The sequence below is a fragment of the Xyrauchen texanus genome, chromosome 4 (genome assembly GCF_025860055.1).
Source record: "Xyrauchen texanus isolate HMW12.3.18 chromosome 4, RBS_HiC_50CHRs, whole genome shotgun sequence".
NCBI classification, from domain to species: Eukaryota; Metazoa; Chordata; class Actinopteri; order Cypriniformes; family Catostomidae; genus Xyrauchen; species Xyrauchen texanus.
Window position 1 is genome coordinate 5,360,670 of NC_068279.1, and position 18,736 is coordinate 5,379,405.

Below are 18,736 nucleotides of genomic sequence, written 5' to 3' on the forward strand. Positions count from 1 at the left end.
GTACCAGAGTCCTCTGCGCTTTGTGACAACTCGGGCAGTTTGTTCCTGAGCGCAGCGGGATCCTGATACTGGGGGTCCAGCAGGAAGATCCTCTCATACGGAGGGTCGAGGGAGATGCGGGGGGGCACTGGGGGAGTCTGCAGGATTATAGTGTCACTGCAGGAGGAAAGACGGACGGTAACCTCCTCCTCCAAAATACGCCTGGGAGCCTGTGGGAGAGAGAGAGAGAGAGAGAGAAGGGGTGTAAGAGAGAAAGAGTAAGTAAGAGGATTAAAAGAGTGGGGCGGCTGTGGCTCAGTTGGAAGAGCGGGTCAGCCACTAATCACAGGGTTAGTGGTTCGAATCCTGGCCCACACAACTCCACATGCTGAAGTGTCCTTGGGTAAGACACTGAACCTCAAGTTGCTCCCAATGGCAGGCTGGCACCTTACATAGCAGCTCTGCTGCCGTGTGTGTGTGTGTGTGTGTGTGTGTGTGTGTGTGTGTGTGTGTGTGTGTGTGTGTGTGTGTGTGTGTGTGTGTGTGTGTGTGTGTGTGTGTGTGTGTGTGTGAAGCAGTGTAAAGCACTTTGATTAGTGTTAAGGCTTAAAAAGGCGCTCTATAAGTGCAGACCATTTACCATGAGGTCAACAAAGAGATTTTGGGTGTTTAAATGAATAGATAGATAAATAATTTTATTGTCCTCAAAGAGGAAATTAGTTTCCACTATTGTATTGAATATGTAACTATTGTCGCTTTAACACATACAGCCTTTTCTATTCAGAGGACACATGCGAACAGGACATGCTGGGAAATACTGGTAAATCAGCTCTGGCAATTTTCCAGAATTAGAAGTTGTAATATTTCTGGAAAAGTTCCGTTTTGATGCTAAGTGTGAACAAAGCTGTTAGAGCTTATTTTTCATGTTTCAATAAATGAATACATTTTTTAAAGCACAATTCACCGACCTTCGACAGGGGAGTTGGCGATGTAATCGGATATTGCGATATTTTTTTTCATCGCTAAAATACTTTTTACATATCGCTCAAACTTGAGTGATTGTATCGGCATGCAGTTCACTTATAACATTCGATTTTTATTTTGAACAATTAGATTATTTAATGAAACAAAAAATGAAACCAAAAATATTTCTTAATTCAAATTACAATTCAAACGAAACGAAAATCGAATCAAAATAATGAAGTGGTAAAAATAATTTTTTTTTTTAATACAAACATACAAAATCCAAACATTTTACCATCTCCAACTTTCACCGGCATGTGGAAAAACAACAGTACAAATTAGATAATAAATACAATTGTAAATATAAATATAATCATAATAATAATAACAGTTTAATAAAACGGCAATTGTCGGGGACATCTTTTGATGTTCCACCAATATTTTGGAGTTTGGACGTGAAATTATTATTACCACCTGCTGGTGGAATCTCCAAACTTCAAAAATAGAAACTGAATTTATTCTTTGCACAGAACACAGGAGTGCTTTTAAAATGTCTTAGCGCAATGACCTATTTCTCAGGAAAACAGCAAATTTTGCTTTGCGCCACCTCATTAAGATCTAATACACACACAGTTTGCACGCATACACCCACAGATGAAACTCCCACCCACCACCACTTGTGCTTTGCGCTGGCATAAAAATCGTGCTTAGAATTAGCATGCGCACGACAATACAGCCCTAAGTGACTCCATTACTTATGATAAAATAACTAGCATCCTTCGGGAATGAGGTACTGTAAACAGAGGTCCAAAAGCCAGGTGATCAGATTAACAGATTAAAGTTAATTTACTGACATCACAGAGTTTAACTGCATGTTGGCGCTGATGTGTGAATGGTAGCAAAATGGATAATAGAAGGAAAGCTGTTGCATGAGGGAATAGCAGATGTGGTGCGTTTACCAGAAAAGGCAATCAGACAATTTTAATGGGTTTCATTTTTAAAAGTGACTCATGTAATATCTGAGCATGCCTGCTGAACAGACCACCTACGACACCAAAACTCTTATTACATCCATCTATATAAACATGCCAGATGGACGTCTTTGACCATTGCACCAGGTCTCTATGTTTTTCCAGTGTCTGCATTTTCCTGCACAAAACACTGAGAAAAAACACACATATGGTGTGAATTGCTTTTGTTGCATTTTTGTTTTTACATTTTTAATGCAGGATGTGAACCTATACTATACAACCTAGGACACCTGTGCTATGACTTTTCTAAGGTGTTGGAGGTATGGTGCACCACTGGGGGCAAAAAAACGTCCTGAAAAATCCCATAGACTTTGCATTGCCACAAATTTTGACTGATCATATGTCCGGATCAGAATTTAGTAGAGACATGTAGGTTGACTCATTTCATTAGGTCTAGCGAGCAGCTTTGGAGCATAACATGAGATTGGGGTAAGATGTACCACTGGGGGGTAAAACTGGTCCAAAAACACCTCTTAGGCATACTATGGTAAGGGTCTCACCCATGAAAACAATAGTTTTTTCCTACAATGACAAGACTCTGAATTTTGTGGGATCATATCTCCCAATCAGAATGTTGTAGAGACATGGGGCGGGCTCAGTTCACTCAGGCCACCAATCAGTCTTTAAGTATCACCTTGGAAATTGAATAGCTATGCCCTAGCAATCATTTAGAGCACCCTAGCAACCAAACCCCATTGACTACCATTCAAAATCGCTTAGATGGTATCTCAGGATCAGAATGTCTTAGAGACTTCATTATTGGCTTGCATGAATTAAGACAGCAAGTAGCCTTCTGGCAACTGCTTAGCAACAAGATGGGCATACCCTAGCAACCAAGCAGCAAAACACATATCTCTGCATCAGAACATCGTAGAAACTCCCTGTTTGGCTTGATTGACTCTGTCTAGAACAACACCACGCCACCCTTGATCCCGCATGCTAAACAAGCACCGCATGCAACTTTCAGATGTAAAAGTGAAAGTGGAGATCACTTGACATGAGGGTGAGTAAATGCTGAGAAGTTTCATTTTTGGGTGACACATCCCTTTAAACATTTTACATATTGTTGGGAAACACTCATTGCTACACCTCCCAAAAAACATGAAAACATGCACACTCACTTTCTCCAGGACTTTGCACACATATTGGCACCAGAGAATCAGGAAGATGATCACCACCAACAGGAGAATAATAGTCACGAGACAGCCAATTAGAATCGGTGTTCTGCCCTCTTCAGGGAAACCTGTCTTTGATGTTGTTGTCCTGTCCTCTGTAGAAACACAGAGGGTTTAAAATGGTCATTCATACTATGTTATACATGAGTCCAAGCATATTCTAGAAGTCAATGTTTGCAACCCTTTTTACACATTATGGTAAAATGTGATGTGTTTTTAAAATTGATGCTTAATTTTGAATGATAATAGTCTTTTACAGTTTGACTGTACTGTAAAAAAGTACTCTACTATGTTACAGGTTGTTAAAAAAGACATTATTTTTCCTTTGGAATAAAAAGCATGATGAATAATTTGCAATAAGACAAATTATTTTGATTTGATGTTGACTTTTGATGTTGAAAATTACTGTGTACTATCAGCACAGTGACTCTTTACCTGTTTTTTGTGTAGTATATTGTGCATTGCTGTTAGACACATATAAAGGGGGAGTAAACACTGGGGGCCTCTGAGTAGAAAGCACATTAGATGCTGCAATGCAAAAATTATACAAACACAATAAATCACAAAACATCAAATTACATCACTTTAAGTAAGCATGTGCAATAAAATAACGTGACATATTTTTCGTGAGTAAACATGACCTGCAAGTAGACTATCTAAAAATATTTATAGACAGACAAAAATTTATATATATATATTAGGGCTGTCGATTTAACGTGTTAATAACGTAAATAATAAATAATTTTACAAAAAATAACGCGTTAAAAAAAATAAGCGCATTTAATCGCAACGCTTTCCTGAGAAATTCCTGAGAAATGCAAGCTTGTAGTACCACCTGTATACTCTATATGGCTTGTTTCTATCTTAAAAAACTAAAAAAAACTACATCTAGTGAAATATACTGTATAGGCAATGAAAAGTTTAATTTGGTAAAAAGTGGGGCACTGTAATGGAGGCGTCTCTGTCATTTCAAAATAAGAGTCCCAGGTGAATTTCAGGTTTGTTTATAGTTAAAAGTCCCGCTTATGCACCAAATCTTCATATTTTCTAGTTATTATAAACAGCATTTGGGATTTTATTTATTTTGGACTCTTGTTGTGACCATCAAATTAAGGAAAGACTTTAAAAAGTATCGGCTGATTGATCGGTTATCTGCCCTTTTCACCACTTCTAGGTATCATATATGCTTCAGCCTCTAATATAAATATATCAAAACATAAATTTAAACCTAAAATATTAATGTTGATTAAAAAAGTTAATGGGCATATTATGCATCAACTACTCATTTCCCATCTTTATAAATGAGAACAATTGAGGATTTGGGGTCACATTGAAAGACGGTGTCAAAGTAGAATTTGCAATTGGAAATAATAATAGGAAAAGTATTTCACTGGCTGTTCTGACTGAACTTTAAAGAGGAAAAACAAAAGGAATGGCAGTGGACAGGAGAGGTGAACTGCTTTCATTTCATACCAGACTGGAATGAGATTTCACTGAACATCATCCAAGTGTCGGCAAAGTAGAAACGGCAGCGCAGAGCCGTAGCCGTTCTGTGCTTTAACGGAACGGTCACATAGCGAGCGCTTGGGTTCCGGTCGTCTAGGACGGTGTGGAATTCCACCGGCTCCGGTTCCCACTCTGAGATGAGGTGTGCTTTAAACACACACGACATGGATGCAAAGATCTTCACACCACGAGAGAACATGTTATTACTGTGAACCTATTAACAAAAAGGAGAAATATCAATGTCAAAATTATTATCTGTGGTAACCTGTGGCATGTCACAAGTGTTAATAGAACTTAACCCGACACATTCAGAACAGCCAGACCTCTTTAAACCGTATCGTAATCACACTGTGTTCGCATACCGTAGCTTGTCCTCCATTCTCACCTTCATAGAAGTGAAGTTTCGTTGTCTGTCAAACTGAAATTCCATCTCCACATATCCAGGGCTCAAGCTGTCATTCCGCCAACCCACGTAGTCATATCCGGGCCACAAACGGTTCTGCCACCTCTGCACAAAATTATCCTGACCAATCACACCATCCGCCAGCTGGCCCAGCCCCCCAGACAGCTTTCTGTGGGAGCAATGAGAGACAGGAAGCACTTAAGATTTTGGCGTTTAGTGATTAGCAATCATTCTAGAATTTAAATACAATCCTAATTGTTTGAGCATAGAATGGCCCTGAAAACTCTGCAATTCTAAGTTTAACAGGATGAATTGTAAAGGCAGGAAAGAGAGGAAGTAGAATCAATGTGAAGAAGCCGATAACCTCTAAATTGTGGTGTAGTTAAAAGGTTAGCTCACCCATTTACTCATCCACATATGGCTGATATTTACTCACTCTCAACTTCTATGACTTTCTACCGTGGAGAACAAAAAGTGAAAGCTTGTACAAGTAGCTGTTCTGCACACAATAAAAGCAAACAGTGACCAGGGGAATTCAAACTCCAAAGAGGACAAAAAAGCACTATAAAGATACCATAAAAGTAGCCCATATGACTTGTGCACTATACAAGTCTTCTGAAGTCAATCTAAAAGGTAGCTCTTAATTCTCATCTGCATATATGCGACTATTCAAGCATCAAGACACATTATGGAATGTTTGATTTGAATGACACCAAATGACATTGGTTCTTAATGTCTCATAACCGAACATGACATGCAAAGTTTGAATATTATTTATGGTGCAATATGTAAAAAGTTTCATGTAATATTCGTCTTTTTTTTGGCCAATGTGTGAACGGCTTGTAACTCAACTTAAAAAATGAGTCCTTCCCGGAGTTCCTAGGTTGCCTATTAAAGCCTGTAGACTGAACTTTATGCAAAGGGAGCGGGTCGCTTTTGCCGGGAAAATCCAAAGGATGTGACGTTTATCCGTGCTCCCGATAGCCTTGCTTCAGCGCTTCTCTTCCGCTATTCAACAGTGACAACTGTCTGCAACACTAGGTTACGTTGTCTTAGAGATGGAATCCAGCAAACATCCGGCTCCCTTATCTACTGAATCCCATCTGGCTAAGCGGGAACATGATCGTGGTCGAGTGAAAACTAGAGTGAACATCGGCAGGGCATTTTATTCCTGGAGGGACTTTCGATCGGTTTTAGGGATCAAAACCGACCCTGAATTGGCATTCTTCTTATTGGACAGGTAATCTTACATAACTGCAAAGCATGTGAAATATAGTGCCATAAGGATCGATCTGTGTCATTTTAGCTAACTTGATCTTGCCTGCTAACACTGATGAATTGCAAGCTACATTGCTTCATAACTTTCAAATAATTTAAACGATCTTCTCTTTACAGTATATTAAAAGTCAGGTTAATGTCAATGTTAATCTGCAATTATTCAGCCAGATAAACTACAATAATACATGAAATGAATGCTAGACAATGTTCAAGATAATGCAAAAAGCACCATTCATTAGTGTAACGTAACTTGATTATACAGAAAATATATATACATTCTATTATTATAAAACAATAGTGCATCGATATATATCAAAACTGAATTTATAATGTACAGTCTATTTTAAAGACAGCTACTGTCATCATCCACCAAATTTAGCTAACAGCTATTGATAAAGCTGGCTAGCTAGCTAACGGCGATATAGGCTATCCTATAAATGTTGTCAATGTATCATGCAAAGAAAAGTGATTAGTCAGACCATTATCCACACTTTAGCCCTTTTCCAGCACTGGAGAGTCAAATATAATATTCAGTCTCAAAGTTTGTAGTAAAACAATCATAACTGTGTAATTTTAATTATGCTACCTCATCTGTCAGCATGATGTCAGTGAATCACGTTCAGTCTCTTTGTATGTTACTTCATTGTTTTGGTCGATGCTCGCATCCCTATTGAGTGTGTGCACGAGCAACAGGTAGCTGCTGCAGTTCACTTAACGGCCACAGGTGTCATTAATAACAAGGGTTATATAATTTGAATATGCACAAATGAGAATTGAGAGCTCTGGCAGATATTTTCTTAATATCTGCCAGATCCGCCATATTTTCGAAATAAAATAGCTTATTTCGATCCGATTCTCACACAAATCTATCGTATGAGTTCAGAAGCTTATACATTTATAAAAGCACTTATATTAATTTTTCTGTTAAAATGTGTGTATCATTTGAGCTGTAAAGTCTTTAAAACTTCATTTTTAAATGTTTACATTTAGCAGGATTACAAGTTTACGGTAGTTCGTCGTCACAGCAATGACGTTTAGGTTAAAAGGTTAGTAAACTAATTGATCACACTGAAATCATGTTAACATGCATATTATTTACGTCTTTAGACTATACTTTTGAAAACCAAATCGCCCAATTCACTTCCATTGTAAGTGGATCACTGTAACCCAGATTTTAGCTTTTTTTAAAGAAAAGGAGGACGAGTTGAAATATATTTTGTGGTAATCAACTTTATGCCACAAATGCTGTCGATTGAGCTTAACTTATACTGAACATGTATCATCCCTTTAAAAGAATACTGTACATATAATGTTTTGTATTTTATGTAATGTTTCTCCCCCTTTTCTCCCCAATTTGGAATGCCCAATTCCCAATGCACTCTAAATCCTCATGGTGGCGTAGTGAATCGCCTCAATCCGGGTGGCGGAGGACGAATCTCAGTTGCCTCCACGTCTGAGACCATCAATCCGCGCGTCTTATCACGTGGCTTGACCACGGAGACATAGCACGTGTGGTAGCGTCACACCATCCACGCACAACTCAACACGCACCCAACCGAGAGCGAACCACATAATAGCGTCCACAAGCAGGTTACTCCATGTGACTCTACCCTCCCCAGCAACCAAGCCAATTTGGTTGCTTAGGAGACCTGGCTGGAGTCACTCAGCATGTCACAAACTCCAGGGGTGGTAGTCAGCGTCTTTACTCACTGAGCTCCCCAGGCCCCCACTGAACATATTATTTGAATCCTTCAGGATTAGATTAGAATTTCACCTGCGTTGTAGAGCGCCGTCATATGTGGAGTCGTTGAGTGGTGTAATGGGATGGCCCGGAGCCATCATAGTCTGACCCTCAGGAGAGCTGTATGCCGTCAGGCCATCTGCACACCAGGAGAAAGAAAAGACAAAGTGGTCCCAAACTGTAATATTGTTTTAGCTCTTGAATGTAATTGCACAGCTGCCTTGGCTCATTCTAAAAATGCTCCAGTAATTGAGGTCAAATTAGACTAAATTGCAGCTAATCAGACACTAGGGGGCAAATCTACATAGGCAACAGCTGTTTGAATGTAGCTCTTTGAGTTCTTCTACTCACTGCCAAATCCTGCTGCTTCAGTCTGTAGCCTACATGCAAGTATAAAACTGAATTAGCATGATCGGCCTGAGATCACGCATACTGTAGCTCACATGCCTATAGGCTAGTGTGCCAGTTTGTCTACTGTACATGCATATACTGTACAGGATTTTGCCCTAGAAACAGTTTGTGTAAACAGTTTTCAAGCACCACTCATATTTTCTTCAGAAACTGTAAAAATCTAGTTTGTAATGATTGACATGAATTGTATTATGCAATTACTGTATATGTTTGTAATTGTTATAACTCACCGAGCCAGGGGCATCCAAACAGCTCCACTCTCATACACACCGTTTGCACAGCATCAGTGACGGGAATCAGCCTCAGGAAACGAGTGATGATTGGAGGATTGAGGTCTCTCACAACAGAGTCATATGTGTTTACATTGCCCATTATAATCTGGAGAGCAGGACATTTACAATACAATTTATTACACTACTTAACATTACACGTGTCCAAAGTTTCTAGGAATTTTTGTCTCCAAGCTGAAAACGAAAATGCTGTGAGACTAAATAAAAAATAGGACTGGGTAAAAATATCGATTTACCAATGATCTTCATTTTAATGATCTCGATATCGAATCTTAGATCCCAAGATCTACCCACTACTACAATGACAGGAAATAACTCTTTGCAACCAAGTTTCATGCTATGAGACTAAAATGTCTATAAAAAGCCACTGGCAGGTAAATGTTCGATTTCACTCACCATTGATTGTGTAGTACAGTGGGGAAGAATTTCAATATCCTTTCACTGCGTGTTGAGAGTTAAAGTTTGGTTTGATTCGTTCATTAAGTACATCCCAAACTGCACACTTCTGCACTATCCTACGCCAATGTGTAGTGTAAGTAGCATGTTAAAACTAAAAATGCAGGAAAAAGAAGTGTACTTTAAGTACCCGGATGATGCACTTTTTTCAAGTGTGGAACGTTGGACACTTCATGCACTCCAAGCTGTGTGAATATGCACGTTGTTTAAGATAGAAGTGCAGGTTGGCTAAAGCGCTAAAGCTAGTGTCAACGTATCACGTGCTCTTGAAACGTCACTTCCATCAGCTGTTAAATGGCAAATCCTTTCGTGTAGTAAAAAAAATGTTAAGTGATCCATTTGGGACTATACTATACTTTTAAAATTCATACACTACATGGCTGAGTGCATAGTATATTTTGTAAGTATATAGTGTATTATGTGTCGTTTGGGACACAGCTTGTGTGTCCAAAGACGAGATCCACGCAATCCATTGTCATTTAAAAATGTCTCTTTTAATTAAGAATCGAGAGCTTGTGAATAGAAATAGAAAAATCTGTATCTTGGGATTTGGACCAATGAGATTTCACTGTGGGCGGGGCTACCCAGTAGAATATGACAGACTAAATCTGGGAATGTCACTAGCTGGATTCAAAACTGTGTCACCTACATGCACACCATGGCTCAATGTGGCAAAGCATATGTACTTATCACTCGGTCGCATCTCCAACACCAAGTTCCATCATTTACACCCCAACTACTGTTTTTCACTTTATTGAACTTTACTATTCAATAATCAATCTGTTGTGAACAGAATTCCTGTGATTATCAGTAACTTACTTAAAAAACTTCTTAAGAGAGTTTTTCCTTGCCAATGTTGTCTTTGGCTTGCTCACTGGGCACTTAATGCACTGTTTTTGCTGTATTCTCTATTTGTATGTTTTTCTGTAAAGCTGCTATGCAGCAAAATGTATTGAAACAAGCACTATACAAATAAACTGAATTGGTTTGAATTATAAACCGTAGTTATGTACTATAGCACTATTGACTTCTGGGATTATTAATAATAAAATGTATCCATTTATAATATATCATAACCATATTTGATACTGATCTAGACAATATATCTTAAAGCATATCATATTTCATAGTCATATCCTACAGTTTTCTTTTTGTACCTCGTAGCCAAAACGGTTTTTCCAGGCGATCCATCGGTGTCCATCACGACTGTACTCTAGACGGTATTTGCGTGCATACTGCGTATACGGAGTTGCGTGCATATCGACCCTGTGTTGCAACAATGGCGAGGAAGACAAGCTGACGAAGGTCCAGCTGAAGATACTGAACATCAGAGGGCTGCAGCTGACCAGCAGGACACCATGCACCATCACCCTCCTCTCTGTTCAACCTGAAGAATAGACAAACGCTTAGATGTAGATGACAGACTTACATTATGGGTCTTTTCCACTGCACGGTACAACTCGACTCTGCTCACTTTGTGGGGGTTTTCCACTGTGGATAGTACCTGGTACCTGATACTTTTTTTAGTACCACCTCAGTCGAGGTTCAAGCGAGCCGAGCTGATACTAAATGTGACGTCAAAATCCTGCAGATCACTGATTGGTCAGGGAGAATTGTCACTACCAGCGTCACTGGATTTCCGACACGGGATATCAATCCGCTAGTTTTAAAGTTAGCAACAGCGATAACAGTATCATTTGTTCACGCGCCTTTCAAATTGTGAAAAAAGAAATGGCTGTGCGCAAAACCACGCAATGGTCAATAAACGAGGTGCAGACGGTCCACTCGTTAGCGATGAAAGAAACGCCGCAAAACTAAAAAGTCTTTCAGGAAGTGTATCAGCTGTTGGCCATACACGGCTAACACCGGACCTACCAACAGTGTAGGGAAAAGTAAAAAAAGTAAAAGTGACTATAGAACCATCAAGGAAAAGTGGAAGTGATACAACCAAATGGACGCTATCTAAACCGGCGAGCAATGGGAGGGAGAGTGCCCTGGACTGGCGTTGATACACGATGGAGGATGGTATGTTTTCTTATTTTAACTCTATATTCTGCTTGAAAGCTTCAATTTATTTAGTTGACCAGCTACTTGAAAGTATGCTTCTAAAACAACCAGGCCAATTTAACTGTTACACTTGTGTAAAATCACCATGCAACAACTGTTTTATGCAGCACAATGAGCTAGTAGCTAACAGCTAGCGGTTGTGTTATTGTTTTGGTCAGTAATGTTTGTGTCGTGTTTAAGATGATGTCACGGCAGTAGAGGCAGCGTAACTATGACGATCAGCCTATAAACCCACCCACGTTGAGGCAGTACTATAGAGCAGTGGAAAGCAAGCTCAGAAAAGTAAAGCGAGTAGAGTCGAGTCGAACCGTAACGTGAAGTGGAAAAGTGCCATTATACCCACATTATCTCAAAGGCGGATTGTGTGCAAAGGTGTGCAGATTCCGTGTAGAACTGCCAATCAGTGTGGATGCAGCATCACTCAAATCAAAATGTTTTGGTTACCTATGCACCATTGTAAAAATACGCTTTGTCATCCATATTTAATTTATTCCACAACCGAAAGATTTAAAGTTACTTAAAACGTACGTTTTAAGTCTAAGTAACATTTTAGGAACTTTTTTAAAAGGACGTTTCTTTGAAGAAACTACAGAACTTTGAGGAGAGCACTGAAACACACAGAATATAAAGGAAGATAACTTTCAATAGTTGCTATCATATGTATCATACCTTGCATACTGAGGGCCTGTGGTTTCATACCATTGGCTGGAGGCAGTGATGTCATCATTTTTGATCCTTCCATCCTCCATTCCGAGAGGATAACGACACTGAGCTGGAAAATATTGGAATTTGAAAAGGTGAATGTTTTTGACAAATCCAAGAGTAGCAGTGTGCTGAGTGGGCTTTTATACAAACATTAATAATTGTCATATAGGCTAAATTTGCTTAGTATACTACAAAGTATCCAAGCCCAACGTATACAACCAAATGCTCAACCTTTCAAAGTATACTTCATTTGACCGTGTGCATATACACAGACCTATAAATTCATCTTTGTAGTCCTTCAGACTCGAGTTATACAAATGCAAGTATGTCCTGGCCTCCTCACAGATGCGTTATTGGGATGCACGTCGACTGTTGTAGTTTCCACCTTTGTGTCTTTTACTACTTCTTTATGAAAGCAATGGCTAAACTTGGCTGCCACCTTGTGGACCCACTAATTACTGCAAATTATTCCAGGTGCATCATAGTGTGTGTTCAGAGTAAGCACGGTTAGAAAAACAAGTAATGTATGCAGCCTAGCGTTAAACCGAAGTGTATTTGAATACACTTTAATAATAGTCATTAAAAAACATGTCAAAATTCCAGTAGAAGCATGTTACAAGTATGCTTTTAGGCTAATATTGCTCACAATCCATTTCTCTATGGAAAAGTATTGGTTTGATGGTTCTCTGATGTGGTCAAGCTTAAATTTTATGAAGCTTTTAGGACACAGCACTGGTGCACTGGCTGACTTAATACTTAAAAGTACATACTTACTATAGAGTGCATCGGTGCCCGCCCACTTATTCAGCCATCTTAGTTCCGTAAGTATTTTTCCCATTAATTTCTTTCATAGGGATTTAACAAAATCCCTCATGAAAGAGTTCTAAGCCATGAACCACACCAACCAGCTCCGAGGTGAATCACAACATTATAAAATTTGATTTGAAGCAAAAAAGTCGGAATGCAATCCCGCATGTAAATCCCATGAAGAATTTTTAATTTAACAATCAAATAAAAACACGATGTACAATAAAAAACTATTGATGTAAAGTTGTTCATTCTAAGTGTAGAAACAATATATTTTAATTGTACTGCAAAATTTTCAGATATATACATTGTATATAAATATATAAGGCCACGCCCACATTAATCTGGATAAATTAGAAAAATGCATTTTCGTTTTCAAATGCTCCGTCCACACTTCCATTTTCAAAAATTTTCGAAAAGTTGCTAGTACACACTTAAACGTATGAAAACGATTAAATCCCCTTACTGCGCATTCGTAAAATCACTGTTCCATGTACAGTCTTAAACACAATTATCTTGGTGTTCCACCGCTGGACACCAATTTCGAGTAAACTTCCCTTCGCCTCTGAATGAATGCAATGTTAAGGTTGTACAAAGTAACATTTATCTTTAACAACGCTATCAAAGTGGATATCAGGGGCAACAGCGCCCATCAACATAGGCCGCCATCCTGATTGTCTACATTTTTATGCAATGACGGCGTTTCGAAAAGCTCAGTTTTCACTGTCAAAAAAGCAGTCTCAGTGTGGACGGAAGGCTAAAACATAGAGAAAAAGATGCGTTTTCAAACAAACGCATTAGTGTAAGTAGTTTGTGAGTGTAGGCAGACTGACTTGATTGCATCAATCACAGTGCGTCATGGAAGTGGGCGGTCACTGCAGAGCTCTTTTGTCACACTTTGTTGGCCGTGATTCTCTGATTGGTGGATCTTTCTCTGCTGGATCATGATAAGTTTAGTTCTTCACCTGAACTAAACACGATTTAACAAAACATTTTAACAATTAAGTTTAACTAACGCAGACTGGTGGCTTCAATGGAAGCATATACCATCGATTAACAACCTCAAAGCTCACGCTAGGTCTGTCTTTAAAGGTTAATAAGTTACTGTTTAAAATAATTCAGTCTATGGAGAAAATGAATAGGATTTTCAGTTTCAGAACCCGACAGTTGCGCTCTATTGCCAGTGCAGAACGTACGTTAATATGGTACATTGCTTAGTAGAAGTATGCAAACTGGGCAACAAAAGGATATATCTATACCTCTATATAAAATCTGACATTTTTATTTTTTCCACGTTAAGTTTATGTAAGAGTGGGCAGTGGCAGGCCGTATCTGTATGCATGGGTATGTTTGTTTATATGTGTATGTAACATTACCTGGGTCTATCTGGGCATCGACCTTCGTTTGAAAGACCAACAGCAGATAGAGCAGCATAGTGAGACCTCGGAGTCTGCCCACAGACCAGAGTACAGACTACATCTCTAAAGAGGGAAAGATATGAAAAGAGAAACATTTGAATGCTGTAGCATCTACTTTCCATTTAACATTCTCTAGAGGTACAGCTGCAGAATCATCACGGTTCCCTGAGTCCAGTGGGAACTCACAGGTCACATTTGCATCACTGCTATGCTAACTATGCAAACTATGCAAGAGTAGATGTGTCTGGGAATCTCTTAGTATCGCATTAGTACCATTCTGGGTGGGAATTTCTCTGGGGATGAATAAAAGAGGCTCTTTTTCAAAATATAAAGTGTCACTGAGACTAAAGATAAATACAACCATCATTAGCTGTGTGGTGGCGTAGCATAACTGGTAATCAGAAGGTCGCTGGTTTGATCCCCACAGCCACCACCATTGTGTCCTTGAGCAAGGCACTTAACTCCAGGTTGCTCCGGGGGGATTGTCCCTGTAGTAAATGCAATGTAAGTTGCTTTGGATAAAAGCGTCTGCCAAATGCATAAATGTAAATGATTAGCTAGCTAGGATACATGGCACTATTTGTATGTAGCAACTCTAAATGAACATTTCATTGCCAGCAATTGCTGATGCATCATGTATGCAGTATTGTTGTGCATTTCATGACATTTTTTTGCTTTTGATGGATTCAAAGTCTTGGACATGAACTTCCTTGACTGTCTACATAATTTGACTGTCTAACGAAATGTTGGTTTTGTAACCACCAGGCGCACACACACAAAAAAGCATGACAAGACAAAGGAATACTTTTGATAATGGTAAACGTTCATTTTGAAACGTTCTACACATGCATACATTTACACAAACATATAATAAAGCCATATTCTTCTGAGATCTCCATCATTCCATCAAACATTTGGATGAACTTCTTTATCATTAGTGGTCTTCTATTGCTCATACTTATGGTTAAAGATGTGAACAAACACCTAATCCTAAATATTAAACTTTCCAGTATAACTCATACTATGCAGTTGGTGCTACGGACATGAATGATACCTCTAATCATATGGCTTGTTGAGGAGAGGTGTGCTATTACTTTTCTAAATGATCGGAGTGGCGATTTTAAGATTAAACAGGCAAAAAATCAAAAATATCATTTACAGTTCCAAAAAACAAAACTACACATCTTTGATAGAAAATGTTGACACCACTAGAGTATATCTAAAGGGAATTCTGTAATTGGCACATTTTACATTAAGTTAATTATGGCAGCCGAGCAGAAACCGTTATCTCAATTATTTTTCCGTATGCAGCAATACCCCAGAGTGCACTACTCTGTGCTGGGGTCAAAGGCCACACGGCCTCACTGATACTTGTGAGTTTCAGCATTAGAAAGAGTAAGATAAACGTTAGTAGGATAGGCCATGTGCGCTTTATGTTTGAAGCAGTGTTGACTGCATAGTGATTACTGTGGAGGGTCTCTTTCTCTCTCTGTCTCCCCAAACCTCAGACCGCAGGAATGTGTCTGATTTCATGACTGTATCACGCCCCAGCCATTACTCCAGAGACAATTACACACAAACCACCATCAGCCATTACTGACGACTATTACAAGTTCAGTGAGTTCACTTGTTACACAAACAACATAGACAACCAATCCTTGCAAAGCACCCGTATTACTATTGTTCATAGTTAGAACAAATTCACATGAATATGTTTCCTAATGTCATCATTTTCCAAAGTACGTGGTACTAGAGAGAGTTTTCAAAAGGTATCAGTTTTCGGTGTATATAAATGCCATTCCAGCGTGGATGAGGGGATGTAAATGTAACAAAATCAATGTGTTTTCAATTGAAAACGTATTAACGTGGATGTGACCTTAGAGATACAGACTCAAACAAACCCCTAACCGAAGTATTAAAGGGGTCATGTCATGCATAGGTTGGGTATGAATGCAGATTTCCTGATTCAGTTAGATTCCTATTCACAAGCTCTTGATTCGACATCGACTCAAATGGGTATATTTCAGTTATAATGTCCCTTTTGCTTATGTATGAAAGAACATTTTACATCGATTTGTTTAATAACGCTAAAACAGGTACTGTCTCTTTAACAACATTTCTGTAAAATGCTCCTGTAAATGAGCTCTCATCTGTGCTATGTTTGAGTTGAATAAAAGTTTTTATAATAATAATATTTTTTGTTGTTTTTGATCAACAACAGACAGAAAAGGATATTAAAAGAGACTTTATTCAGTGACAAATAGGTTGCGTGGATCTCGTCTTTGGACATGCATTACACGGAACAACTTGTACTCTCAACATGCAATGAAAGGATCTCGCTACAGAATACTCCACTAATGTACTACGCAATCACTGGTGAGTGAAATCGAATTGCCAAATATATACATTTAAGTCGGGGCGGCTGTGGCTCAGGTGGTCAAGTGGGTCGGCCACTAATCGCAGGGTTGGCGGTTCGATTCCAGGCCCACACGACTCCACATGCTGAAAAACACCAAGCAGACCAAGGAGGGCACAAGGGGCAAACTGACAGTCCAAGGGGGGCACAAGGGGCAAACAGACAGTCCAAGGGGGGCACAAAGGGCAAACAGACAGTCCAAGGGGGGCACAAAGGGCGAACAGGCAGTCCAAGGGGGCCACAAGACGGGTACATGTTCAGGAGGCCTGAGTGTCGGCCACAGGGCAAGGACAGGTTCAGGAGGCCTGGGAGCCGGCCGCAGGGTAGGGTCTGGAGGCCTGGTAGTTGGCCACAGGACAAGTTCAGGAGGTCTGGGAGTTGGCCTCAGGGCCACAGCCATGGAGAACTCCGAGGGCGGAGCCGTGGAAGACTCAGGAGGCAGAGCTGTAGAAGGTTCCGGAGACAGGGCCGTGGTAGGCGGAGTCATGGAGAATTCTGGGGGCCGAACAGTGGCAGGTGGAGTCATGGAAGGCTCAGGAGGTGGAACCGTAGAAGGCTCAGGAGGTGGAACCGTAGAAGGCTCAGGAGGCGGAGCCGTGGGAAGCGGAGCCGTGGAAGGCTCAGGAGGCGGCGTCGTAGAAGGCGGACCCTTAGTCAAGCACATTTTTATTTTATTACTTCCCTGAGGTTAACTAATAATGTAAGTAAAGCTTTTTGCACAAAAAACTATTATAATGTAGTTTTACATTACCTTTTTCTACCTTGCCTTTGGCCCACTGTCTGAAATGCTCAGTTTTCTGTGTACTTCACTGTAACGGGGAAGAATGGGCGAGGAGGAGGCAGGAACCGGCTGATCAGTCAACAAAACTTTTAAATGACAAATCAACAGATTGACGGACAGAGAGAGAGAGAAGTCGCTTGCTGTTCCCTGGACAATCGGGCGCCTGGTCCTCTGCCACTGGTTGACGGCAGCGGTTCCTTTAACTCCTGGTCGCCAGGCAGCGGCGACTCAATCCCCTGGTGGACTGCAATGGCGAAGATTCCACGACAGCGCATCCCTCCTCCTTCCCGGGTTATGGCACCAATGTAACGGTGTACGGTGGGCAAGGAGGAGACGGGACCTGGCAGAACAGTCAATGTAAAGAATGTGAAGAACTACAGAACTGAGATACTCTTCTAAAAAAATCTTTGTTTGTGTTCTGCAGAAGAAAGTAAGTCGCTCTCCGTCGCTCGGCCCCGGCACGTTCTGATAACCGATACCAGGCACATGGTCCATACAACTTTCCAACATACTTTTCAGCAAAATATATTAATGCTGGCAGATACAATGGATGTGCATTTTAGATATAACTACACTGCGTTAATGCGTGCGCCTGCTGCTGTGGTGTGGACACACAAACACATTTTAACATTCCTTGAATGTCAATGAAATTTCTCAAAGCTGAAAGGAAATTGTGTGATACACGCTTTGCTATTGTGTTAAAAGAAGGGGGATATGGGAGGGGCTGGGTAGAGGTTACAGATGTTTATGTAATGTTTGGCTAATCTAAATGCCTGTCCAGTGCCAGGAAGCCAGTGCTCTTGCTAATCTTCTAAGGTGTCTAATGTGACCAACTAGGAAAAACAGCAAAGAAACTAAACAACAGTGCTAACAGACTCTGTACTAACAGCAGAGCAGGGATGGGAATTGTACAGAATTCTATTTAACAATTCTGCTTCTTTAATTCCATTAAAGATTATTTTTGTTATTTTCAGGAAGCACCCCCCACATTCAATAATATGTCCTAATTATATATGGAACAAAAATACTTATCAATACTTTTTTTTTTATAATATATTTAAAAATATATTTTTATTAATGTACCACTTATTATGACAAAAAAAAAAGTAAATCTTTAAATTCTCATTGTCATATGAACAACCAATGAGTCACAAGCCATATGTAAACAGTAAAAGTCACTAAAACAGTAGCAGTGTTCGGTTAGAGTTGGTCACATTGAAAGTAATGGCCTGACCGACCGCTCTGGTTGTGCCAAGGGGCCAAACGTGTGCAAGAAACTGAAGCACAATAAAGTGGCATGTATCATTAA

General features: G+C 39.8%; 1 pseudogene; it reads right to left on the reverse strand.

Moving 5' to 3' along the window:
- LOC127643301 (discoidin domain-containing receptor 2-like) overlaps nucleotides 1-18,736 on the reverse strand; it is a 52,322-nt pseudogene that overhangs the window by 19,262 nt on the left and 14,324 nt on the right.